The following is a 25926-nucleotide window of genomic DNA, read 5'->3' as shown; positions in this document are numbered from 1 at the left end:
ATTATCCCGTTATTTTTTTTCTTTTTGGTTTTTATGAGGCCTGGAGGGGGAAGTACTGAAACACTTCAGGGAAGGAGGAGGCCTATTAAGGGAGGAACAAGGACCATGAAAGCCTGCTCTTATGAGCTTTCCAATTTGATTTTTACACCAAGAAGGAGAATCCTCTGCCACAATCATAGGTCTAGGGAAAAGAGCACCCATGGCTGCAACCTCCTAAGCCAAGAGAGGAAGAAAGGGAATTCATTCCGAGGCAGAAAAAAAGAAGACAAAAACAATCACAATATTATTTCTTAGTCAGGTTTCACTTGTTTTTTTATCAGTTCTCTGCTCAAGCCAATTCCCACTGAAACCAATATGTGGTGGCATAATGACCCAAAAACAGCTGATTTAAAACCTGAGTAAGGAGCTCAGGATTTGCCCACATAATAATAATGCTTGGCACTTGTCGATCCAGATGATAAAGCTGAGAAAATGTTGTTATCCCCTGCAACAGGGTGTATAAATCCTGCACTGACAAGGAAGAAGCTTGGGAGGTTCTGTGTCTTAAGGTAGCTCTGCCGAGTCGTGCATCGTAGGAGGGCTTGAAAAGGAGGAAGTTTCAGACTGCAAGGAGGCAGCACAGAAGGTGGCAGAGAAGAAGTCTGCAGTTTCTCTCCCTGCGGTAAGGGAGAAGGAAGGGTAGGTAGGAACCCATGAGGAAGGGCTTACCTAGTAGGCCTAAGAGAGAGGGGTCTGACTAGGAAGGTTGATGAAGGAGGAGCTTAAAGAAGCATGGTAGAAAGTAGTCTAGGGAAGATAGTAGTAGGGTTGGTGAAGGCCCAGGCCTTAACTGCTTGCTGTAGGGCCCTGGACTGGAATCTAGAATAAAGGGCGGGCCTGGGTTCCCCTGCCATCCACTGCAAAGTGGTATTGCTATGGGCAGTGAATGGGAATCCTGCCTGGTCATTGCAGGAATGATGTAGTCAGGGCAGCTGACTGAGGGCTGCCTGAAGGGAAAACCACTGTGAGACCTGGCTGGAGATTTGGATCCCGAAGCAGCCATACTGTGACTCCATGAGTGGGAGGAGAGCTGCAATGATGGAAGATCAGAAAGGGGGCACTGAACCAGGCAGAGCTAATTGACTGAAGGAGGCATCACTCTGTGGTGAGTGGAGTATCCTGTGCCATTAGGGTTTCAGACAGAATTGTACTCAGAAGAGTTTTTAGCACGCTAGCTCTATCAGAGCTACTGCTAGTGTGCCTTCCTGAGCTGGAAATTACACCTCCAGCTCTTGTTTAGATGTACCCCAAGTTAGGTGCCTATTGTCAGACATGCAAGTTTGAAATCAGTGTCTTAGTGTCTGTTACTTTGATTTATTGCAAAACACAGAAAATATACTCAAGGTGTAGTGATAAAATCATAAGGCCATCTTGAATTCCTCTAAAGGACAACTGGGCGTCCATCTTGTAAGCCCTTCTTGTCCTCTCCTAGCTGTAGTTTGGAGCTTTTTCTGTTTTGGCGGGAAATGACAGTAGCTGTCAATCACCTAATCTGCCTAGTGACCAAAAGTCTATACAAGGCAGTGTTCAAATCAGATCGGGGCTGCCCATCTGAGTGGTAGTGTCTGGTTGAGACAAACTCGGTAATTGAGTGCAGGCCATTCACCCCGCAAGGATTACTTGTCAGACTTACCTACACACACCTGATCCACCTGTATAGGATTGACTCACCACACGCACGACGACGCAGGATAGGGAGTCAGAGGGTTTTAGCAACTTACCTGAAGAAGCACTCATCTGATCCTGTTCTGGGTTCCCTGGTTCCATCTGAGGGATCTAGCAGTCCTGCTGTGCTGTGCTATCCTAAGGAGAAGACATCAGTGAATCAAGCTGCCAGGAATGGTACTGTAACCATCACTTGGTTGTATTCACAGTTCCCTTATTGGTACAGCCTGCCTTATTTTGTAATTTGCCTGGTTGTTAACTGTTTACCTTGTTTATCCTGGGTGTTCTTGCCACCCCCTTTAATAAATTCTGTTGTACCTTTATTGGTTTGGGTTTTATGTAAAGATTACACCCCCCCGGTGATAGATATGAGTAGGAGACGAACCTGAGACTGAAAGATCTGGGCCACTTTTAATTTCAGCTCCTATTTCAGTCAACAAAGGGAGGCCTAATTGAGATCTACATGCCATGGAGTTCTTCAGTGCACCTTATCACTGCCCTGATCTTTAACATGGTTGCATCCCACAGAAACTGCATGTGTCTGCAAACAGCACTCCATCATGCCTGGACCGGGAAGGCTAAGAGTCTACTTTATTTTTGACCACCCTTCAGAAGCATTCCCCCCAGAACATGATGGGGTAACATTAAAGAATTTTGGCAGAAAGTAGGATATGCCTCCTCAGGGTGATACTTCTAAGTATACTCCTGGGAAGTTGCAGACCCAAAGGGAAGCTTTTCTGTGTTTAGTTAACTTTGGATTTCTGTTTCTTGATATATCAAGACTGAAGCTCTCATCTGCACCCCTTTCCTGAGTCAGTCTCCAGCCTGGAGACAAATCAAATGCAGCAGAGGAAGTCAGAGCTTCCTTTATTTAAAAAAAAAAAAAAGAAAAAAAAAAAAGGCAGCATAATTTGGAGCAGTAAATGCAGCCTTTCTTGGGTCATTCTTCTGCATGATGCCATTTTAAACGTTTTCTGTGGAGTTGCTCTAAAGTGGCAGCTATATATATATATGTATATGCTAATGAATAAGTCAGTTAACAAACTGCACATGAGAATTTGTGCACAGACCTCAAAAAAGGGAGAACAAGGATTGCTTTTTACACATCTGGCAGTCATTTATTCATTATAGAACTGTTCATCTGAAAATGTTGCATAATAGATTTACAGGACCAGATTCATCCCTTATGTAAGTCCATTGATGTCAATGCAGTTACACCAGGGATGAATTTCTCACATGGTGTGTAAACACTTTTCTTGAAAGACAGAGAGAGGAAACAGTTTAATATGAAGGGTTCTCTTCTCTCCACCCCCCACCCTCCTTAAAACAGCTGGCAGCTGGTTAAGACTGGCTTACTGGCCAAGAGAAAGTAGAGAGATGGGCTATGAAAAAGAACAAGGATAGGGAACGTTGCTGAGAGGAAAGTGGGAGTGCCTTGGTGTTCCCACTCAGAGAGGGTAATCTTCATAAAAAAAATAGAATCTCTCTTTTCTAGGTGAGAAGTAGGAAGAAATTGTGTTAGGCATCAAGAACAGAAGCAGATTATCATCCATTGTAGCCATTTCCAGACTAATATGAATCCTGTCTCCTGATCTGCTGATGCAAGTTAGTCTCTCAACTGAGATTTCATTAAGGTACATGTGGGCAATTGAACAGCACAGTATATGTTTGTTTGTCATAGGGGGATCATTACCAGGGTTATCAGTATGACCATCACATAGTATAGGCAGAGGCTTTTGTTTCTCTGTTGGGCTGAGATTCTATTTTCAATTGCAGAGATCTACCCAGTAACTGGGTTTGCAGTGCTAGTTTGAGTGACTGCAGTAATAATTACTCTTAATACTGGTTCACTGTTAAATCATGTTACATAACTGAAACTATGTTCTTTCCCTATCCATTTTAGGTAATATTGTGTGTGCCTGGACTCTGTCACTGACTTGCTGTGTATCTTGGGGTGACACTAAACCCTTCTGTGCTTCAATTTCCCCATTTGTACCATAGGGCTAACCATATTTACCTAACCACTGTATCTCACCAGGGTGAAGGTAGGATGAATTAGTAAATACTGGTTTGTTTGCAGTGAAAACATATAGTGTTGACATCTAGTTTAGTTAGTGTGTAGGAAGGCTCAGGAGCTTCTCAACTGCCTGTACAGGATTTTCTCATCTACGCATAACGGGGAGTGTTCCTGTTTCATGGTTGCTTCGTTAATTCAGCTCAGTTACATCTCAGCCAGTTCCTACCTTAGCCCCCCTCCCCCACAACACTACAAAGCATATGTCTATGCTGCAGTTGTAGCCCATGCTCCTATGTGTATTTTTTTTTCCCAAATCCCACTGCTGTATGTACACACCACACTCAAACATTTTCCTTTTTTAAAGGTTTGAACCTGTGCTTACTTGCACAGCTGGGGGCGGGGGGGTTAAAGCCTGAGCTTGGAGACTGGAGACCAGAGGTTGGAATCTAGGCTGGAATCAGGAGGCAGGGTCAGAGTCAAACCAGGGTTGGAAGCCAGAGTTTAGAAAGCAAGGTGTGGTCTGAAGTCACAGCAGGCCAGGGGTGTAGAATCCAGGCCCACCCAAATCTGAGCCGGAGTATAGTGCTGCCACAGTGGCCTGGAGCATCACTCAGGCACCTGAAATCCAGGATGGAGCTATGTGCCTGCCCTTCACAAAGCTACGCTCCAGCAGCTCTGCCTTGCCATTTTCTGCACCACACCATGCGCGTGCCCAGCTCAGCAGGTGAAGCCCTGTGTCTGGGGGCACCAGGGGTAGGAAGAGGGCACAGCACCAGGGGAGAAGCTGAGCTAACTGTCTGTCATTGCCCGTTCACCCAAAAGTCGGGGCCCACCCAAATTTCCACTCATAGCTACGCCACTGCAGCAGGCCACAAGTCCATGTGGTAGCCCAGACAACTCCCCGGAGCACCCTTCAGGATTATATTCCGCACTTGGCCAATCAGAGGTCCACAGAGTGCTGTCATTCTTGGCCCTTTGGGGGGTACTTCCCGCAGCACCTGATCTCCACAGTGTTCCTTGGATGTTTTTCTGCCTGCCCTCCCAGTGGCAATCTGGGAATATCAGCTGTCCCAGGCTCTGCCATCTCAGTTTCCAGTCCCAGAGATGCTTACAGCTAAGGCTTTGCTATGGGTAGGCTCATATTCTGGCTAGATTATCCTAAATGCTCAGACCTGGGCACCAATTCCCCAGACTAACCATGCAATGTAGACATGCTGTCGGAAATCAGGGCCTGTAGCAGAGCCAGTCTGCGGGCAACCTAATGAACACAGCTGGCCTGTAGTAGACTGCCTGATTGGTGGAAAGGTCAGCAGGCCAGCAGCAGCAGTTCAGTGGCTGATCAAAGCATTTATACCCTGCCTTGCCTCACTCCAGGTAACTCACCCTTGACTCTGACATCTGGGCTCATATTCCTGGCAGCTGACTCCTGCTCCAGCCAATAGACACATCCACCCATGTCCCAGTCTTCGACAGTTTGAGCAGCCCTAAAAACACAAACAATAAGGGAACTAGAGCTGATATGGCAAGCATGGATCCTACAAAGGCCAATATCTCTGACTGAGATAGTGGGAGCCCTACAGAATCTACAGGCCCAGAATGGCTGAAGCCACTTCATCTTAAGTTCTGATCCCTGCACTGCATTACCCTAAGCTCCCATTGCTTGACAAGTTGAATGGTGATCGTGACAAATTTTGTGGGTTCCTAAACCAGTGTTGGTTCCTACTTCTGCTATACCAGCAACTGTACCCCACTGATCAAACCTGTGTGGGATTGATTATCAGCCTGCTGAACTGTGGGCCCTGTCATAGGAGTCTCCACTCCTGGAAAAATTAAGCCAGCTTCTGGGACAATTTGAGGACTTCATTTGAACTATGGTGGTGGTCTTCGAGGACCCGAGTAGCAAGCATACAGCCAAAGCTCTGCTTCAGGTGTTGTGGTAGAAAGGCCAGCCAATTGCTCTGTGCAGCGGAGTTCCAATGCTTGGTATAGACACTGAGTGGAATGAGGCCACCCAGTGTTATTTCCAACTTGGCCTAAATGACCATATTAAAGATGAAGGGCATGTGTGGAATCCCTGTCTGGCCTGAATGCCTTGTCAACCTATGCATCAAGATGGATGACAGTGACTGAATGCCCCCAAGAAAAAAAATGGCCTTCCTGGATCCTGGCAACCGTGCTGACTCCCCCAGTACCAGTCCCCTCTCTGTCATCCAAACCCATGCAAGTCCATCAGGTTCAGCCCCACATCTGTGACATAGAGAAGAATCAACAGAGGGCATCGGGCTTATGCCCATGCTGTGGAGAACCAAGATAATTTGCTTCAAGCTGAGCTGCCAGGGTCTGACCTATGCCCTGATCAGGGAAACACCAAGCCCCAGCCCCAATAGGGGGGTCCAGGCTGGGTTGGTGCTCCTCCCCAGCAGTCTGCAACAGTGCTTGTCTGTTGATACTCTGGTGATGGTCAAGCAGCATCAATGCATCTTCAACTCCCTCTCTGGCTCCAACTCCCTGTGATGCCCAACACCAACCTAGAGGCATTGGTGGACTCGGGTGTCTCAGGTTATTTTATGGATCTGGAGCTCCTCTGAGCACACAAGATCCGCACCCAGTGCAAGGACTCCACTGAGTTAGTCAAGCCCATAGACGGGTCACTACTCCTTTTGTTGATCACCCACCAGACAGCTTTCTTAGAAGTAACTACCCTTCAGAGCCACTGGGAAATCCTCCAGTTTGGACTAATTCATGCACCATATTGATCAGTTGGCTTTGGCATCCCCTGGGTCATCACATGTGACCCACACTTCCACTGCCAGTCAAGCATGGTATGCTTTGACTCCCATTTTTGCCAACAATCCTGTTTCCCAAGAGCTAACCCAGGACTAGCAACATTTTTTGTGGCTTACTAGGTCCTCCAAAGAATTCAGAAATGCAAACAGAGGATACAAAAGTGACTTCCCGAAATGGCTCCAGGGATTCTTGTTAAATATCAATACTTGGCCAATTTATTTGACAAAAAGAAAGTCAACACCCTACTTCCCCGTCAAAGCTACAATGGCCCCATTGATTTCCAGCTGGGAGCAGAGGTTCCCTTTGGACACACTTACTCCCTCTCCGAACCCAAACTACAGGCACTCAAGCTATCTTGAGGAAAACCTGCAGAAGGGTTAACTTGTCCCTCTACGTCCCCAGTGTCCTTTGTGATGAAGAAAGATGGTTCTCATTGACCTTGTGTAAACTACCAAGCTCTGAACAAGATTACAATTCAAAACTGGTACCTCATACTGCGTATTAGTGAGCCATTCAAAAGACTCTGCTTTGTCTAAGTCTTCACAAAGTTGGACCTCTACAGTGTTTTTAACCTAGTGGGGATCCAGGAAGGAGATGAGTGGAAGACCACCTTCCATACCAGGTATTGCTACTTTGAGTATTTGGTCATGCCATTTGGGTTGTGCAATGCCCCAGTGACCTTCCAGCATTTCATAAATGACATCTATAGGGACATGCTGGACCAATTTGTCATCATTTACTTGGACAACATCCTCATTTTCTCTGAAAGCACATGATGATTGTCAAGTACCTGTGTTGGAGAGACTCCACTGAAACCACTTTTACTTGAAGCCCAAGAAATGTGAATTCTATAAGTACACTGTGGAATTCTTTGGATACATTGTCCCACCTGAGCCACCCATCACCATACACAGGACCCTCGTGACAATATCCGGCTGTTCCACACCAAGGATGTATATGGGTGCAGTGACTCCTGGGGTTTGCTAATTTCTCCAGGCAATTAGTAAAGGATTTTCTAGGCTGGTTCCATCCATAATGGCACTCCTACAAAAGCGGGTTCAGTTTGCTTGGTCCTCAGTTGGTTGTTAATTGACTGAAGAAGGCATTCACCTCAGCACCCATCCTGATTCACCCACTCAACCATTTCTGATTGAGGCCAACACCTAAAATTTTGCCATAGGTGCAGTTTTATCTCAGCATGCAGGCCACCACAACCAACTCCAACTCTATACCTTTTATTCTTGGAAGCTAACCCTGGCAGAAAAAATTATGATATTTGGGACAAGGAACTACTGGCTATCAAGGTGGCTTTCACGGAGTGGTCCGATTCCCAGTCCTGATGGACCACAAGAACCTGGAATACCTACAGACTGCTAGACATCTTAACCAGTGCCAGATTTGCTGGCACCTCCTCTTCGCTCACTTCAGCTTTTGTGGTAAACTATTGCCAAGGGATGAGAAACAGGAAGGCTGATGCCCTAACCTGCGAAGATGAATATCTCAAACCTTGTGAAGAGCCTTCTGCCACTGTTCTCAAGTGTCCTACTTTGACAATGGGATGAACAACAGCAGTCTGACACCCTGCATTTGCTCTCTGACAACCTGTTTGCAACCCAGATTTGACAGACCCTGAATAACGTGGTTTCCTGACCCAACACCAAGTTCTGATTCCAGAACAGCCTCCTCTATTGCAAAGGTTGTATTTATGTTATGGAGGAACAACCTAGGCTTCAGGTATTGAAACTGACACAATTCATAGCTTGCAGGCCATTTCAAGATGGGACAAGTGTTCATGCCCATCTCCTCTTCATGGGTATGGGGGTGGAGGGTAATCAACAAATTCTTCATCCTTTGATTTTTTTTCACAATGGCTCATTTGGTTTCAGTGGGCCTTCTTGTGTTGAGGACATGAACTTTACATTCATTAATGCTTCTTTCCTGTTTGCAGAGCCGTCCCTAGGGTATGGTGAATTGGGGTGACCACTCCAGGCCCCGTGCTTTGGGGGGGGGGCAGGGCCATGGGCTGGCACGGTTGGCTGGCGTGCATGGGTGGTGCGTGAAACATTGGCTGGGGGAGGCTAGCCCCCAGTCCCGCCCCTTCCACCTGAAGGAGAGCGCGCCAGGAGGGAGAGCGTGTGCCGGCACCACTGCAGCCTCCCCAGCCCCCAAGCGCCGGGAGGGAGAGCACCCAGCAGTACCGCTGCACTTCCTCAGCCCTGGGAAGGTGGGTGGCATGGCCCCAAACCCTGGAGCCCAGTGGCACCCCCAAAGCGGGGCCCTGGGGGGTGGAGTGTGGGTGGGGGTGCGCCTGGCTGTTTGGGGAGGCACTGCCTCCCCTGCCTGGCACGGTCGGTCCTGGGAGTGAAGGATTAATCACTTCCGCCCCGGGCCCTGCACTCCCCTAGGCACAGCCCTGCCTATTCAAGTTACAGAAACTTACAATGCAAACACTCAGTGTAAGTTCATACCATGCAATATAGCTGTTATAAGTGAGGTCAATACATGCAGCATCCTACAAGCATTTCATCAGGACCAAACACATTCTTATAAACTTAACATCTATTTTAACTATACTAACACACAGGTGAACCAGACTGGTTTCCAGGTATACATTTGTCAGTGTTCAGTGAGGCCAAGGGGCCTTGGCTAGCACCTGGTCTGCCAGCATCAGACATATATCTGATCCAGGGTATCCCTGTAAAATCCTATTCACATCCTGTGCCAACTGGCACCAAGAGGTCTCTGGATCAGTCTGCCAATCCAGACAAAGGGAGGGTCGTGCTCGGGCTAAGCAACTACAGTCATCTATTGCTGCAAAGTTCATGTCCATTCCCTTCCTTTGTATGTTTGCATTATTGTTTGTTTATTTAATAAAGTTGCAACTTTTGTGCTTATCCCTAGTTTGTTAGGCATCTTTGTGTGGATCCCCTGTGCATTCAGTTAATTTACTTACCATCACTAGAAACAATGGAACAGTTCCTATTCATAATAGGTAACATTTTCAGAAGCACTTATGTGATTTAAGCTTTTAAGTCCCATTTTCAAAAGGGATTTATGAGGTTTTGCAAATAGGACTCAGGCTCCTGAGTCATCTAGAGACTTTTGAAAAGTTTTCCCAAGGTCGTCATGTTGTGCCTATATATCAGAAATCCAAATGCTTATGATAGACTTAAACAAGTCATCACACGTGTGGTAGGTACCATTCATGTTGCAAGATGGTAAAATTCTTTGTTAATCACGTCTCAAACATTTCTTCAGAAACCTTAAACACAAAATTTCATGATGCCTGTGTAACTCCAGGGCAATGGATAAAGTCTTTGATTAAATATATAAACTGGTTTCAGCTATGACTATAGTTAAGTAGTTGCTGTGAAGATCAAAAATGGCCTATCCCGTGATATGGCTCAGCTTGGTTCATGGCCCATTTACGCTTATTGCAAACGCCTGCAACTTACCAGTAATGGGTAACTTACCAATAATTTGTTGTCCCACACACAAGAAATACTCTGGCTCTACTTCCTCCTATACTCATTTGGGTCTCTGGGCTCCCAACAGTGTCCATGGAGCAGTTTCCAGGGTCCAGACACTACAACTGTAACTGGCACTTGTATTGGCCACACGAGAGCGGGGAGGTCCCTGCATAAAAGCCAGTCGCACATTCACCCCAAACGTTGAACTCAGTTCTTGCAGATAAAAATCTTTCCAGTTTCAAAGCCTTGTAATTTAAAGGCTACATATGTACTGTGTTAATGATTTGCAATTTGTAACAAGTTTTCTGTATTTTTCTTGTTTTGATTCAGAAACCTTTAATAGGCCCAGTCCTGTTTCCATCCAGTGGGAACATGATCAAAGTCCATAAAGGTGAGATTATTAATGGTGAATATGTTGGGTTTGATTCTGCTGTCACACTGGTTAGAATCAAGAGCAATTCCATTGAATTAAAATAGCTTACAACAATATAAACAATATAAATATAATAGTAAGTGTGAGGCAGATCCCGGTTATATTTTTCTACCAAGTTCAGGAATTTAATTAAAACTGAAGTTGTTACATTATTTTTTTTATTTTAAATCCACTGTTTTAAGATCAACATTTCAGTCTTTGAAAGTCTACAATGTTTGCAGCTTGGGAGGGGTGGTGGGGAATGACATCCTCAGTCTAGTCACAGCAAACCACATAGTGACTAAATATAGCATCAGCTAATCTTCAGGATGTGTCCACAATAACAGATTACCCAAAATGTTCCGCTGCTATTCCCTACCTAATATTATGCCTACAACATAATGTGGAAGTTTAAAATACCTCTGTAATTATGGTAAACACAGACAACAACCACTAAAATTGCAGAGTACTCTTCACTGTTCCTAACCTACAGGCTGTATATAGAAAGCTAAATTAAACAATTCTGCCTGCCATGTGTTATCGGTTATGTGAATTCCAGGTGTGGGTATAGTGTAGGGAATTCACATTTTGGGGGGTACATAATTCAGCATGCATGATATTTTTTTTGTTTGGGTTTTTTTTTTATGCTGATTAAGGTGAAGGATTTTGTATGGTGCCTGACTTCTTGTTTCTTTACACATAATTTCAAGAATTTCCAGGGAAATCCACTGGAAATTAATGTACAAGGCCCATCATTTTTAAGGGGAATTGTATGTTAATTGTCCCACAAATATTAACTCTGACTTGCCCGTGCTGGAAATGTATGTTGCTCAAGGGCAAAAACCTAAAGTCTAGCCAAATCTCCATTCACTGAGTAAACACTGAGGAAGGGAGCATCCTCTATAAGGTCTAGTCTACACTATGAGTTTATGTCGGATGTAGCAGCGTTAAATCGAATTACCCCTGCACCTGTCCACACAACGAAGCCATTTTTTCAACATAAAGGGCTCTTAACACTGATTTCTGTACTCTTCCCCAACGAGGGGATTAGCGCTAAAATTGACATCGCTGTTTCGAATTAGGGTTAGTGTGGACACAATTCAAAGGTATTGGCCTCCGGGAGCTATCCCACAGTACACCATTGTGACCGCTCCGGACAGCACTCAGAACTCAGATGCACTGGCCAGGTGTACAGGAAAAGCCCCGGGAACTTTTGAATCTCATTTCCTGTTTGGCCAGGCGAATTCATCAGCACAGGTGACCATGCAGTCCCAGAATTGAAAAAGAGCTCCAGCATGGACCGAACAGGAGGTACTGGATCTGATCACTGTATGTGGAGACGAATCCATGCTATCAGAGCTATGCTCCAAAAGACGAAATGCCAAAACATTTCAAAAAATCTCCAAGGTCATGAGGGACAGAGGCTACAGCAGGGACGCAACACAGTGCTGCATAAAACTTAAGGAGCCCAGACAAGCGTACCAGAAAACCAAAGAATCAAACGGATGCTCCGGGACAGAGCCCCAGACATGCCGCTTCTATGCTGAACTGCATGCAATTCTAGGGGGGGCCGCCACCACGACCCCACCCCTGTCCGTGGACTCCGATGATGGGGTACTCTCCGCCACGCCTGAGGATTTTGCAGATGGGGAAGATGAGGAGGATGAGCTTGAGGAGAGCACACAGCACACCGTTCTCCACGACAGCCAGGATCTTTTTATCACCCTGACTAAAATACCCTCCCAACCCAACCAAGCTGGAGAAGGGACCTATGGTGAGTGTACCTTTTTAAATATAATACATGTTATAAAAGCAAGCATTTTTTAATGATTAAGTAGCCCTAAGGACTTGGGATGCATTCGTGGCCAGTACAGCTATTGGAAAAGTCTGTTAACTTGTCTGAGGATGGAGCGGAAATCCTCCAGGGACATCTCCATGAAGATCTCCTGGAGGTACTCTAAAAGCCTTTGCAGAAAGTTTCTGGGGAGAGCAGACTTATTCCGTCCTCCATGGTAGGACACTTTACCACGCCATGCTAGTAGCAAGAAATCTGGTATCATTGCATGACAAAGCCTGGCAGCGTATGGTCTCAGTGTTTGCTGGCATTCAAGCAACATCCGTTCTTTATCTCTCTGTGTTATCCTCACGAGAGTGATATTGTTCATGGTAACCTGGTTGAAATAGGGGAATTTAATTAAGGGGACATTCAGAGGTGGCTGTTCCTACTGGGCCGTTTGCCTGTGGATGAAAAGAAATCCTCCCCGCAGTTAGCCACGTGGTGGGAGGGGGGGATTGGCGCTGAGCTGTTCGCGTTTGGATAGCAGGGATCTTCCCTGATACCAGCCACACAGTGGGGTGAGGAGTAAAGCAATCATCTCAGAGAACTGGGGGGCGAGGGGTAGTTTGGCTTCTTCTGCTGCACGTTAACAGGAAAACCGCAGCACTAAATGGCCAACTCAACATGCTTTGCTTGGTATGGGAGAGGAGGGCGCTGCTGTTATGAAGGTTGCAGAAGCCAAAAGACTATGGCTTACCATGGCCGCCTGCAAGACAAATTCTGTTGCCCGGCCCTGCGTGTATGATCTCTAACTCCAAAGCCGCAGGCACTCAATATAAGATGCAAAGTGCAACCTTGTACCAAAATCATGTGTGCTATGTAATGTGAATAGTGTTGTTTACCGTGAAAGAGTATAGCCATTGTTCTGTAAAATGTATCTTTTAAAATACTTCACTCCCTTTTTTTTCCCTCCAGCAGCTGCAAATGTTTCAAGCCTCCCCCCTCCATCCCAAAGGCTATCTCAGATAAGGCAGCGAAAAAAACGCACGTGCGATGAAATGTTCTCTGAGCTCATGCGGTTGTCCAGCACTGACAGAGCTCAGCAGAATGTGTGGAGGAACACAATAGCAGAGTACCGGAAAGTGGCTGATGAACATGAGGAGAGGTGACGGCAGGAAGATCAGAGGAGGCATGAGGCAACGCTGGGGCTACTGCGGGATCAAACAGACATGCTCCGGCATCTGGTGGAGGTTCATGAACGGCAACAGGATCACAGACTGCCGCTGCAGCCCCTCTTTAACTGCCCTCCCTCCTCCCCAAGTTCCATAGCCTTCTCACCCAGATGCCCAAGAATGCGGGGGGGGGAAGAGAGGATCCAGGCACCCAGCCACTCCACCCCAGTGGACAGCCCAAGCAACAGAAGGCTGTCATTCAAGAAGTTTTGAAGTGGCCTTTTCCTTCCCTCCTACCGTCCTCCCACACCCCACCTGGGCTACCTTGTGAGTTATCTCCCTATTTTTATAATCAATTAATAAAGAATACATGTTTTTTAAATGATAGTGACTTTATTTCCTTTGCAAGCAAGCTGTGATCGAAGGGGGGAGGGTGGGTGGCTTACAGGGAATTTAGAGGTAACCAAGGGGGTGGGTTTTCATGAAGGAGAAACAAACAGAAGTGTTACACAGTACCCTGGCCAGTGCTTCTCTGATGTGCGGCGCTTCCTGCTGTGCTCTTCTAACTGCCCTGGTGTCTGGCTGTGTGTATTCAGCAGCCAGGTGATTTGCATCAACCTCCCACCCCACCATAAATGTCTCCCCCTTACTCTCACAGAGATTGTGGAGCATACAGCAAGCAGCAATAGCAATGGGAATATTGGTATTGCTGAGGTCTGAGCGAGTCAGTAAACTGCACCAACGAACCTTTAAACATCCAAATACACACTCTACCACCATTCTGCACTTGCTCAGCCTATAGTTGAACAGCTCCTTACTACTGTCCAGTGTGCCTGTTTACAGCTTCATGAGCCAGGGCATTAAGGGGTAGGCTGGGTCCCCAAGGATAACTATAGGCATTTCAACATCCCCAACAGTTATTTTCTGGTCGGGGAAGTAAATCCCTTCCTGCCGCCGCTTAAGCAGACCAGAGTTCCTGAAGACACGAGCATCATGAACCTTCCCATGTTGATGTTGGTGAAACGTCCCTTGTGATCCACCAGTGCTTGCAGCACCATTGAAAAGTAACCCTTGTGGTTTATGTACTGGCTGCCCTGGTGGTCCGGTCCCAAGATAGGGATATGCGTTCCGTCTATAGCCCCACCACAGTTAGGGAATCCCATTGCAGCAAAGCCATCTAGTATGACCTGCACATTTCCCAGAGTCACTACCTTTGATAGCAGCAGCTCAATGATTGTGTTGGCTACTTGCATCATAGCAACCCCCACAGTAGATTTGCCCACTCCAAACTGATTACCGACTGACTGGTAGCTGTCTGGCGTTGCAAGCTTCCATAGGGCTATTGCCACTCGCTTCTGAACTGTGAGGGCTGCTCTCATCTTGGTATTCTTGCGCTTCAGGGCAGGGGAAAGCATGTCACAAAGTTCCATGAAAATGCCCTTATGCATGCGAAAGTTTCGGAGCCACTGGGAATCATCCCAAACCTACAACATTATGTGGTCCCACCACTCTGTGCTTGTTTCCCGGGCCCAGAATCGGTGTTCCACAGCATGAGCCTGCCCCAGTAACACCATGATCTCCAAATTGCCAGGGACCTCGGTTTTAGAGAAAACTGTGCTCATGTCCTCATCACCGCGCTTCCGTCACCTCCTCGCCTGGTTTTTCAGGTGTTGGTTCTGCATAAACTGCATGATAATGCGCGAGGTGTTTACAATAGTCATAACTGCTGTGGTGAGCTGAATGTTCTCCATGCTTGCCGTGCTACGGCGTCTGCTCGCGCAATCCAGGGAAAAGGGCGCGAAATGCTTGTCTGCTGTTGCTTTCACAGAGGGAGGGAGGGTTGACTGACGACATTTACCCATAACTACCCGTGACAAATTTTTGGCCCCATCAAGCATTGGGAGCTCAGCCCAGAATTCCAACAGGCAGTGGGATCTGCGGGATAGCTACCCACAGTGCACCGCTTGGAATGTCGACGCTTGCCACAGTACAGTGGACGCACACCACCAAATGAATGTGCTTAGTGTGGACGCATGAAGTCGACTTTATACAATCTGTTCCCAAAAATTGACTTCTGTAAAATCGGAGTACTTTCATAATGCAGACATGGCCTAAGTGAGTATCTCTCTGCCTACATGAATAGCGGGCAGTACTGCCTTAATGGCATAGCCTGCCTTCCTTCCCTGTGATCCTCGTTGCCTGATTTTTAGGGGTTAATATTATATAGGCTCACCAATTGATCTGACCAGAAGACAAGATAAAGTTCTTGTCTCAGAATCAGGCTACACAGAATTAAACATAGTGAGTTCAATATCTTGTAAGGACCCTCGGGGTGTATGGCAAGAACACTTATGCTGAGGAAAACACACAGCCTTCGAGACTATTATTAAAATAAATGAAAAAGCTATCAAAGCTCCCAGCCACAGAACCAAAAGGGAATAATACAGTTGTGGGGGTACATGTGGTATTATTCTTTACAAAAGCTTCCTAGATTAGCATACTCACACCCTTCCTTGGGAGCCTGGTGGTAAGAGATGAAGGACCAGTCTCATTCCTGGCATGCCAAATGGGTCAAATGGTCCAGGTTGCTCAATGCTCTCGAGATTGATGGTGAATAATAGAGCCGAAGGGTCAAATGCTGAGTAGCTAAGTTACCAACAAACAGTGAAGAGTCCCAATAGCTAAAGAAGAAGAAAAAGCTACTTCCACATGGTGGTTTGCCCTCTTACTGGGCCTCAGCTATTCATGCTAATAACCAACTTTCCATGCCCAAATCTAACTTCCTCACCCACGTTGTATTGAGATACCCTTATTCTATATGTTAGCATATTCAGACATATTAGCGCCAATTAGCTCATTCTCAAACCTGTTATTTCATGCCCAAACTGGTTTATGGTTGGAACTTCCATGTTTCTGCAATGTACCCTGTGGTCACCCTTAAGTCCTGACTTTCATAGGTAAACATGTCTAGTTCCCCAGCATCTAAAAGGGAAACCGTTAGGCCATTTTTCTGTGTCAAAGGTCTCAAGCTGAGGCCCCGACTTTCTGAATTCCCGGAAAGTACTCAACCCCTGCTCTGCCACAGGCCTCGCCCCCCACCGCCACCCCTTTCCTCAATCTCCCACCCCTCCCCTACCTCTTCCTGACCCTCCTCTGCCTCTTCCTGTCCCTGCTCTTCCCCCTCCCCATCAGTGTCTCCTGCACGCCATTGAACAGCTGATCTGTGGTGGATGGGAGGAACTGGGAGGGACGGGGAGGAGTTGATTGGTGGGGCCTGCCAGCGAATGGGAGGTGCTTGGGGGAGGGAGAGGAGCTGATTGGCGGGGCTGCCATTTTTTTTTTTCTGTGAGTGCTTCAGCCCCGAAGCACCCTCAGAGTAGTGCCGATGGTCATAAGCCCCATACTTACGCTACTTGCTTAAGCTAATCATACAGGTTACAATCCTGTAGGTTCCTTGCATTACAGCCAAACATAATGAACTAATCCAATACAAAAATACAAGCCAAATATAATAAAACAAACTGCAAACCAGTAAATAAAGGCAGAATATAATAAAGCAAGCCAGCAGGTTAGCCCTATGATCTGCACCCTACAGATGCCCTTCTGCTTGAGCTTCATGCAGCCTGTGAGTGTGCACAAGAAGAAGTCAGCTGCTCCCTGAATCACCATCTTCTCTGGATTTCTGTGTAGATGTCTATTTAGAAGTTAATGTGGGGTGGAAGCATATGAATTTCCCTGAAGTAACCTCTGCAGCTCCTAGTGAGCAGATCCACGGTGACCCAGCCAGTGTCAGCATGACTCTGGAAGGAGCCATGTTGCTGGGAGCCAGCAGAGTAGTGCAGATGGGTGGTTGTCCATGCAGACAACATCTGCCTTTATGGCTTCATGGGGCCTCTTTTCCACTGAGCTGCAGAATACACAAGATTGGAAAGCCACATATCCCTCAACTCTCTTGCTTCCAAACCCATTGGGGGCAGTGATTTGCAGGAAACTCCACACAATCAACCTCAGAGATTTCCTGCCCATCTGGCCCAATGGAAGATTTACCTGAGTATAAACTGAGTAAAAACTCAATAAGGATTTCAGAGTTTGATGGTCAAGGAGTAAAAATTCTGATTCCTTGATTTGGTAGCATGTTGCACCCTCTTCACATATATTAAATGGCAAAGCGTGATCTGGCTTTTACATAGTGGAGAAATAAATTACTTATTTTAACATTTTAGGATGGAGTTTACAGCTGTCTTATTGATTCTGCCTTTACCAAGATGTCCTGTACTGGCCTGATAGTCTAGTTATTGGGAACCTGATTTGGAGTCCACTAGTCTGGTTCTTGGACACCCTGGAGATTTTATTCTGATACACAGCACTGTGTTAGCTTCCTGTGCAGTCTTATCCAACTGTTCTCTTAAGAGTCTCAAAGTTTCTTCTCAATGCTTCACCTCCACATTCATCCACTCAGTCAACTGCAAACCCGCCCACTCACTCATCAGTACATCTAACCACCCACTCACTCAACCACTTGCAGGCAAAATTCCCAACATGTCAATAATCTTAGACAATTTTTAGAAAACACTTAAATCAGGGAATCCATGTCTGTAAGGACGATTGTGGCAAACATACAGCATTAGTCATTATTATTATTCTGCAGATTTAAGGAAGTCTACTTTGCCTTAGTTTTATACAAGAACCGATTCCACCATGCATTTCTGGAGTCAGACATTAAGCCCTTTGTAATTTTTACAAATGCTTGCTCTCTGCACGGTGCTATACAATTTACTGAACTTCACATTAAGCCACTTTTTTTTCTTTCCAGTAAATCTCGTGTAGATGTTAGATAGTGCAAATGGGCCCACAGTATTGAACACTCCTGCTGTAGATAGCCTGATGATGTTAGCATAGAAGGTGTAGTCACTAACCATAACACAGTTTTCTGAGCCAAATCCTGAAGTCCTTACTCAGTTTTTCCTCAGGCAAGCTCCCACTGATTTCAATGGGAGTTTGCATGAGCTCGGACTAAGTAAAAATTAAAGTAAGACTTTGAATTTTCAGATCCATAAATGTATAGTGCTTTTATGTTAACCTTTACAATATTAAGAAAATATCCTTAGTAAATTGCACTGAGAAATGAAGTCAAGAACACTCACTCACAGCTGCTCCCTTCTCTTGCAAATTCCTCAAAGCTCCTCCGACTAACTTCGCTCTTCCAGCTGCCAGTTCCCTCACGATACTCCCTGAAAAAGTCATCATCTGACCCACCTCCTGGCTGACAGTTCCCTCATTTCTTCCTGTACAGTGAAGCAGTGTTCTGCATGGCCCAGCTGAAAGGTGGAGTAATATGAAAATTCCTACCCTCTTTGTAATGTGTATTTATAAGGCAGTCTTGTTGGGTCCTGGTAAAAGGAGACAATGAACTCATTTCAATTTGAAGAGGGCTTTTAGAGAACCACTTTTTTGGGTAAACTGAAGGAGTAAGCTAACTAGCAATAACCTTAACACTCATCTGAGAGGAGAAGACCTGGGTTCAGATCCCTGAACCACATCACACAGAGGATGGAATTTGAACCCAGGTCCTTGGTGAGCGCTCTAAACACTGGGCTTAAGGTTGGGGGGGGCCACCACCCTGCTTGTTTGTTTTTGTTGTTTTTTTTGCAAGAAAGGCCTTAGACACATAGCTCCAAGCAAGAGTCATGGCTGTGAATCCCAAGAAGACTGAGGAACGTCCCTCTGGCTCAGATTTGGGCAACACCCCTCTTAGCATTTCTCACTGGCTAGCTTAGATGGCTCCTCACTCAGCTTGCTGGCTTTTGTGGATCGCATTCTTAGGTACCTATGTGACTCCAGAACTTCTCAGTGCTAACTGGCAAAGGGTTCACCGTTCTGTAATAGCAACTTGTATCAGCCCTGACACATTCACCACAGCTAACACATTGTTGTCACAATATTGATCTCTAAAGAAGGTTGTGTGAAATATTAAATGAAAGCTTACATCATACTGGTCATCATAAGCATTGCAAGATGCATGTATGAGTGTTCTTCAAGCAGTTGTATATATGTACTAAAAATATGTTTAACTAGGTAACCAGGCTGGGTTGATTAAACAGTTTTTCCCAGACAAAGGAATGTTGATATACCTGTCCACCTAGATCTCCGATATAAATTAACCAGGATAAGCCAAATACTATGGGAGGTCATTTACATCTGAGGTTAACAGGAAGATAAGAAAGCAGCATGGTAGCAGCTCACCAGAGAACAAGCAGCAGAAGAGAAGAACTTTATCCGGGGTATGCTTCAAAAGGATTCATTTCAAAGATCGGCTGGACTATAAGAAGGAGGGAAAAGAATGCCTTTGTTATCCATCACTGAGGGAGCAAAAAGGGCAGTGCTTTTTGCATCCATGAAAGATGGATCCTGGCTCTGGGGGCTGGTGATTCTGAGAGGTGCTTTAGGTGATAAGCTTATCTTAGGCAAAGATTTTAGCCATCTAAAGTTATATTTAGTTTCTCAGAAGTGTGTTATATTTCTGTTTTATTTGTAACCATAGCGGTTTCCATTATCCTTGTTTCGTATCATTTAAATCTCTATCTTTGCTAATCAACTTTTCCTTGTTTTAGCTTAAGTACATCACAGTACTGTAATATTAAGCAAAGTGTGAATTCTTAATTGAATCAAACAAGCTGGTGTGCACGCTGTCTCTTTGGAGTTGGCAAACTTGGGAATTTCTGCATGTATTCAGTGATGGGCTGGATTCTCCAGGGGGCTTGGGAACTGGGGTGCATCCAGTGTTGCCTACATGGCAAAGTAAAGGCTGGCAGAGCTCTGGAGGAGATTGTTTGGATGGCTATCTGACTGTGAGCATCGGAGAACTGACACACAGTTTACCAGCAAGTCTCTCTTTTGCTGAGGAAGAGGAGTAACAAGGTGACTTGTAGTTCTGGGTGCCCTGAGAAAGTGTCACAACCTGACTTTCTCCATGCATGCTGTAGTCGAGCCTGGGCACCTCGCTCAGAGCTGTGGATTCCAGGGCACCTAAATGTTAGGTCTTGCAATGTTGAGTCAAGTCCCTTTGTGGATCTACCTCTAAGAATCTGTGGTTGGGCAGCTCCCTGACCCAGTCAAGAAGGAATGAAACAGCTCTTCTGGGTCCAATCAGCCCCAACCTACTGCACCTGTAAGGCTTGTTAATCCTGGAGAAGGGTAGGTTCTTAAAAGGCAGGATCCCAGCTCAGGCTAGGTAGCATTCAGGAGCAAACAGAGCTCCTGGGTCCCAGGGAACAGGGGCTGTCTACTGGGGAAACTCTTTGAGGGCACCAGCCAACTGAGGCCTCTTACGAAACAGAGGAACCAGCTTTTCTTTACTTTTTGGAGACCTGGGACTCAGTTTTGGTTATTTGGACATACAAGAGATAAAGAGCCTAGACCCTTTTCCCAGGGGCTATTGGCCTTTACCCTGTCTGAGCCCATGGAGGTATTTTGCCTTTTTCTTTTGGATTACTTTAACAGTATTGGAGGGGGACAGACTTGCTAAGAAGTACATACTCCAAGTCTGGAACCCAGATGATAGTGATGCCACCATTCAGAGGAGGTGGTCCAGGAAAAGGAAGGTGCCCTCTTCACCCCAAGGGGGTGCCAGACAGGTACAACCTATCACAAATGGTGAAGAATGTGGCTATGATTCCAACTCTGCCGGAGAGTGTGAGGTGGAGAGACTGAAAGTCCATGCACAGGAGCGATAACAGACTTAGACCAGTATGGATTCTAAGCAGTGCTAGAAGGGTCTAGCTGAGACCTATCCGCAGCAGGTGGTGCAGCAATAGCAGTTTGAATAATAACAAGAAAAGGAGTACTTGTGGCACCTTAGAGACTAACCAATTTATTTGAGCATAAGCTTTCGTGAGCTACAGCTCACTTCATCGGATGCATACTGTGGAAACTGCAGAAGACATTATATACACAGAGACCATGAAACAATACCTCCTCCCACCCCACTCTCCTGCTGCTAATAGCTTATCTAAAGTGATCACTTAGGCACTCAGCAGCAGCTTCAGGTGACCAGCAGTTGCTGCATGGGGTGGCCAACAAGGATAAAGACCAACAACAGCAGTTAGTGCAGCAGTTGGTGATGGTGCTGCAGCTGTCTGGGGCAAAGAGAGGCCTATCAGCCTGGACCATGGGCCAGGGATCTATGCTCCCCTCAGTGTTAGTGAAACAAACAAAGATGGGGACAGGGGTTGAGCCTGAAGCCTTCTTGACCACCTTTGAATTGGTGGTCATGGTCTCCCAATGGCCCCCAGAGCACTGGGCTCTTGAACTGGCCCTATGCCTAACTGGCCGGGACCAGGCCACCCATCAAGGACTTGACCATGTGGCTTCACGGAAGTACTCACTAGCTAAGGCAGCCATTCTGGACTTCTTGGACATCAGTGAGGAGACACACCGCCACTGATTCTGTGGGGAAAGTACCCCTGGGTATGCCAACCACAGGCGGTGGCCCAAAAATTGAAGGACGACTTGGTGGTGGCTGCGGCCTGAAGAGCAGACTGGAGCTCAAGTGCCTGAGTTAATACTGATTAAACAACTTATACAAATACTCCCAACTGTGGGGCGACAGTGAGTACTGAGACACTGCCCCGGGTCATTAACAGAAGTGGTGCAGTTAACAGAAAACTTCATGGCTGCTGAGGAATCCCCAGAGACAGGGAAGAGCTATTCCCCAGGATTAAGAAATTAGCCCAAACTGACCTAAGGGTCAGCCCAGGGAAACTACAATCCACAGGCCAAGGACAAGTGCCCGCATCTTCGGTCTTCCAACATTTAAAATGACCACTCTGGCTGCAGGCCCCAGTGGTAGGCTGGGATTACCTAGGGCAAAATCAAATCAGTACACTATGCCCCGACCATGTTCCTAGCAGGGGTCAGTTCAGAGCCAAGAACCCAGCTCCCACTTCAAGGGCGTTCACCATTGGGCCAGAAATTGTGCTTGGGCAGCAACCTGATGACTTGCTTTTCATATGGACAAGCAAGGCACATACAAAGAGAGTGCCTCCTTATGGAGTATGGTTATGCCCAGGTTTGGACAGTTGAGAACCCAGGGCATAAGCAAGGACCTGTTAAACTAAAAGTGCCAGACAGATAACTGACAGAGAGACAATCTTCCTTTAGTGTATCCATGGGCATACTAGCGTATGGGTAAGGCTAGCTGTGGGGTGTCGCACGGAGGCACTTACAGTGGCATTATCACTTGTCCCTGGCCTATTCTGTCATTATCAGCTGTCACTGGAAGTACTTCCGTGAGGTTATACAAGAGCGGGGGTGGGGACAGGATACCAGAACTGTGGGCCCTGCCTTGGTGCTTGAAGCAGACTTGTCAGGCTAGCCAGATTATGGGAACCAGAAGACCCCCTTGAAAGAAGCATGGGATCTGCAGGTCCCCCACCCAGGTCACAGAGAGAGAGGGTAGTAAAAAGATTATCACTGAAGGACTAAAAACATCATCACACAACACAGATTTTGTATAAGAGCAGAGAGGAGATGCAGTGCTGAGGGGAGCCTTTGAGCAAATCGCCTCCGTAAATGACAAAGTAGTGGAACCCCAATGGGTTAGGCAATGGTGCCACTTTGTGTTCTGTGATAAATGCTTCTCTCATGTGGAACACAATAAACAAACTGGCAAAGTAAGAACACAACTGCTGGCACAGCGGATGTACCACCAGGCACTCCTGCACCTAACACACAATATCGCTGGTGCTGGACACTTATGTCAGGAGAAGATCCTGTCCCGGATAGCATCCCATTTTTACTGGCCTAGGGTCCAGCAGGAGGTAGAGATCACTGTGATTCCTGTCCAAAGTGCCCATTGGCTGTCCCAAAACGGGTCCCAAAAGCCCACCTAATCTAGTTACTGCTGATAGAAACCCCCTTCAAGTAGATTGGAATGGACCTGATAGGACCTCTGGAGAAGAGCATCAGTACATCCTTGTCATCTTAGATTACACAACTTGTTGCCCACAGGCCATCCTGATGCATTCCACAAAGGCAGTGATGAACTCATGAAACTCTTCATATGGGTGGGAAAACCCCAGGAAATAACAGATCAAGGGACCAATTTTACACCTGGGTTAATGCAGGAGCTATGTGCCCTGCCAAAGATCAAGTCCCTATGGACCGTCATGTACCACCCACAAACAGATGGATTGGTCAAGAGTTTCAATTAAAAGGCAATGTTGAAGAGGTTCATGGTCTCTGATCCCAAGCTTTGGGACCAACTACTGCACCCCTCCTGTTCACTGTAAGGGAGGTGCTGCAAGCCTCCACTGGCTTCTCTCCCCTTTGAGCTTTTATAAGATGACATCTTTGGAGACTACTGGATGTCTTCCAAGAAGGGAGGAAGGAGTATGCCTTGAGGGCTGTTAACTCAGTCTAATACATCCTCCACCTTCACGAACAACCAAGAGGTTGGGGGCATTTGCTCGTGAAAACTTTTCAGGTGCCCAGCAAAAGGAGGAGCAAGCATATGACCAGAATGCCCACCTGCAGACCTTCAACCAAGTGACAGTTCTATGGTTGCTCCCAGCAATGCATCTGAATTGCTAGCTCAGATGGCAAGGGCCTTTTGAAGTGGTGTGATGGGTTGGCTCTGTAGACTATGAAGTCCATCTGCCCAGGAAGAGGAGGGACACTTGGCTATAATATATAAATCTGCTGAAGCCATGGAAGAACGAGAAGGAAATGATTGTAGCTCCTTGACTGCCAGAACTTGAGGTAGGGTCTCAAGTTTCCATCCTCCAGAATCCAGCACAAGTGCAAATGGCTGCCAAACTACAACCCAAGCAGAGAACCCAAGTATGCCAACTCATCAAATCTTTACCCAACATGTTCTCACCTGGCTGGACCCATTTAATGTATCACCACATGGAGAAGATCTCAGGACAGCAAGTTAGGGAGACACCTTGACCCCTATCCTGGAAGATGTGGGAAATGGTCTGGGATGAGTTACAGACCATCACAGATTTGGGAGGAACATAAGAACAGTCATACTGGGTCAGACCAATGGTCCATCTAGCCCAGTATCCTGTCTTCTGACAGTGGCCAATACCCAGTGTAGAAGAGTAATAGAAGAATCCCAAAGTGATTGGCGTAGCATGATTGTGCTTATCCTTAAGCCTGATACCCTTTTGTATTGACTTTTAGAAAGTGAATACAGTCTTGAAATTCAACACCTATCCAGTGCTGCAAGTGGATGAGCTTCTAGAATGTTTAGGGCTGCCAAATATATCAGCACCCTAGACCTTATAAAAGGTTACTGGCAGATCCCTTTGTCACCAGAATCCCAAGAAAAGACAGCCTTCTCAATCCCTTTTGGGCTCTTTCAGTTCTGCACTATGCCCTTTGGCTTGCATGGGGCCACTGCCACATTCCAATTGAGTACTCAGACTCCCCTAGCAGTGACACACTGCATATTTAGACAACATTGTCATATGGTGATGACTTGGTATACACCTGTGACAGCTACAAGCAGTCTTCCAACCTCTGGATGAGGCTGGCTTCGTGGGCAATCGAAGTCAAGTGGAAGCTGGCAAACCAGGAAGTCACCTTTCTCAGATATACCATGGGCAGAGTTCAGCTCAAGTCCCTGGTCAGCAAAGTTCAGGCTTTGGCAACATGTACCATCCCTTGCGCAAAAAGACAGGTGAGACATTTCCTTGGATTGGCTGGCTACTATAGGAGATTTGTACCTGATTTCACCATACACCATAATTGCAGTGCCTCTGATGGACCGAATAATAAATGGTAGCGTGAAGAAAACTCAATGAATGGAAGACTGTGAGGAAGCCTTTAAACCTTGAAAGACCAATTGTGCTGAGAACTAGTCCTCATCAATCCAGATGTCACAAAAGATTTTATACTGCAGATGGATGCCTTGGATGTAAGCCTAGGGGCAGTCCTTTTTCAAGAAAGGAATGGTAAGGTGCATCCAGTCCTATATTTGAGTTGGAAGCAGTTCCCTAGGGGAAAGGCCCACTCAGTGATTGTAAAAGAAGCACCCATGGTGAAGTGGGCCATAGAGTCTCACAGATATTATGTATTAGGTAATCCCTTTGTTGGAAGTGTAAGGTGGAAAACTAAGTCACGAGTCCACCTGCTTTAGGCTTAATTAAATTTTGCCTTATTTTTAGAATATCATATAGAATTATTGTCACTTCAGTGTCTGAACATATATTTATGCAAGATACAATGGCTTGGTAGGGGGCCCAAGTTACCGCATTCTGAGGCATCAAGTTCTCCTATAGTTCATGATGGTCATCGTCGCCACCTCTGATCCCTAGTCTGGTTCTTCAATCCTGTTTCTTCAGTTTCTGGTCCTATGTTTCTCTAATTTGAGCATTGTTCACTTGGATTCTTATACAGTTGCTCATCACATATTCATTAACTTCTCTACAATCAACATTAAGTGCATTAAGCATTTGTTTTGGGTAACCTGTATAATACGCATGTGCAAGCTTCAAATCACACAACTTTTGCTGTTCATGTAATTTCCATGTCATTCTATTTGTGTCACCCTGCTCCAGAGTTTTCCCAGTAAAGGTGGC

General features: G+C 46.2%; 1 long non-coding RNA gene across 4 annotated transcripts; it reads left to right on the top strand.

Annotated features, from left to right (window-relative positions):
- The first annotated feature begins 542 nt into the window (after positions 1 to 542).
- LOC122466168 lies at positions 543 to 5344 on the top strand. Of its 4 annotated transcripts, none has more exons than XR_006291481.1 (4): positions 705 to 1144; positions 1700 to 1881; positions 3200 to 3338; positions 5096 to 5344. It is a non-coding gene; the product is annotated as an uncharacterized LOC122466168 (long non-coding RNA). The 4 variants fall into 4 exon arrangements; XR_006291480.1 differs by lacking the exon at positions 5096 to 5344 and adding an exon at positions 3608 to 3725; XR_006291483.1 differs by lacking the exons at positions 3200 to 3338; positions 5096 to 5344 and adding an exon at positions 543 to 661 and having other exon boundaries at positions 952 to 1144; positions 1700 to 2041.
- Positions 5345 to 25926: the final 20582 nt, after the last annotated feature.

This window comes from Chelonia mydas, chromosome 6 (assembly GCF_015237465.2).
Source record: "Chelonia mydas isolate rCheMyd1 chromosome 6, rCheMyd1.pri.v2, whole genome shotgun sequence".
NCBI classification, from domain to species: domain Eukaryota; kingdom Metazoa; phylum Chordata; order Testudines; family Cheloniidae; genus Chelonia; species Chelonia mydas.
Note: the sequence above shows the minus strand (reverse complement) of the source record. Positions and strands in the feature narration are given on the sequence as shown.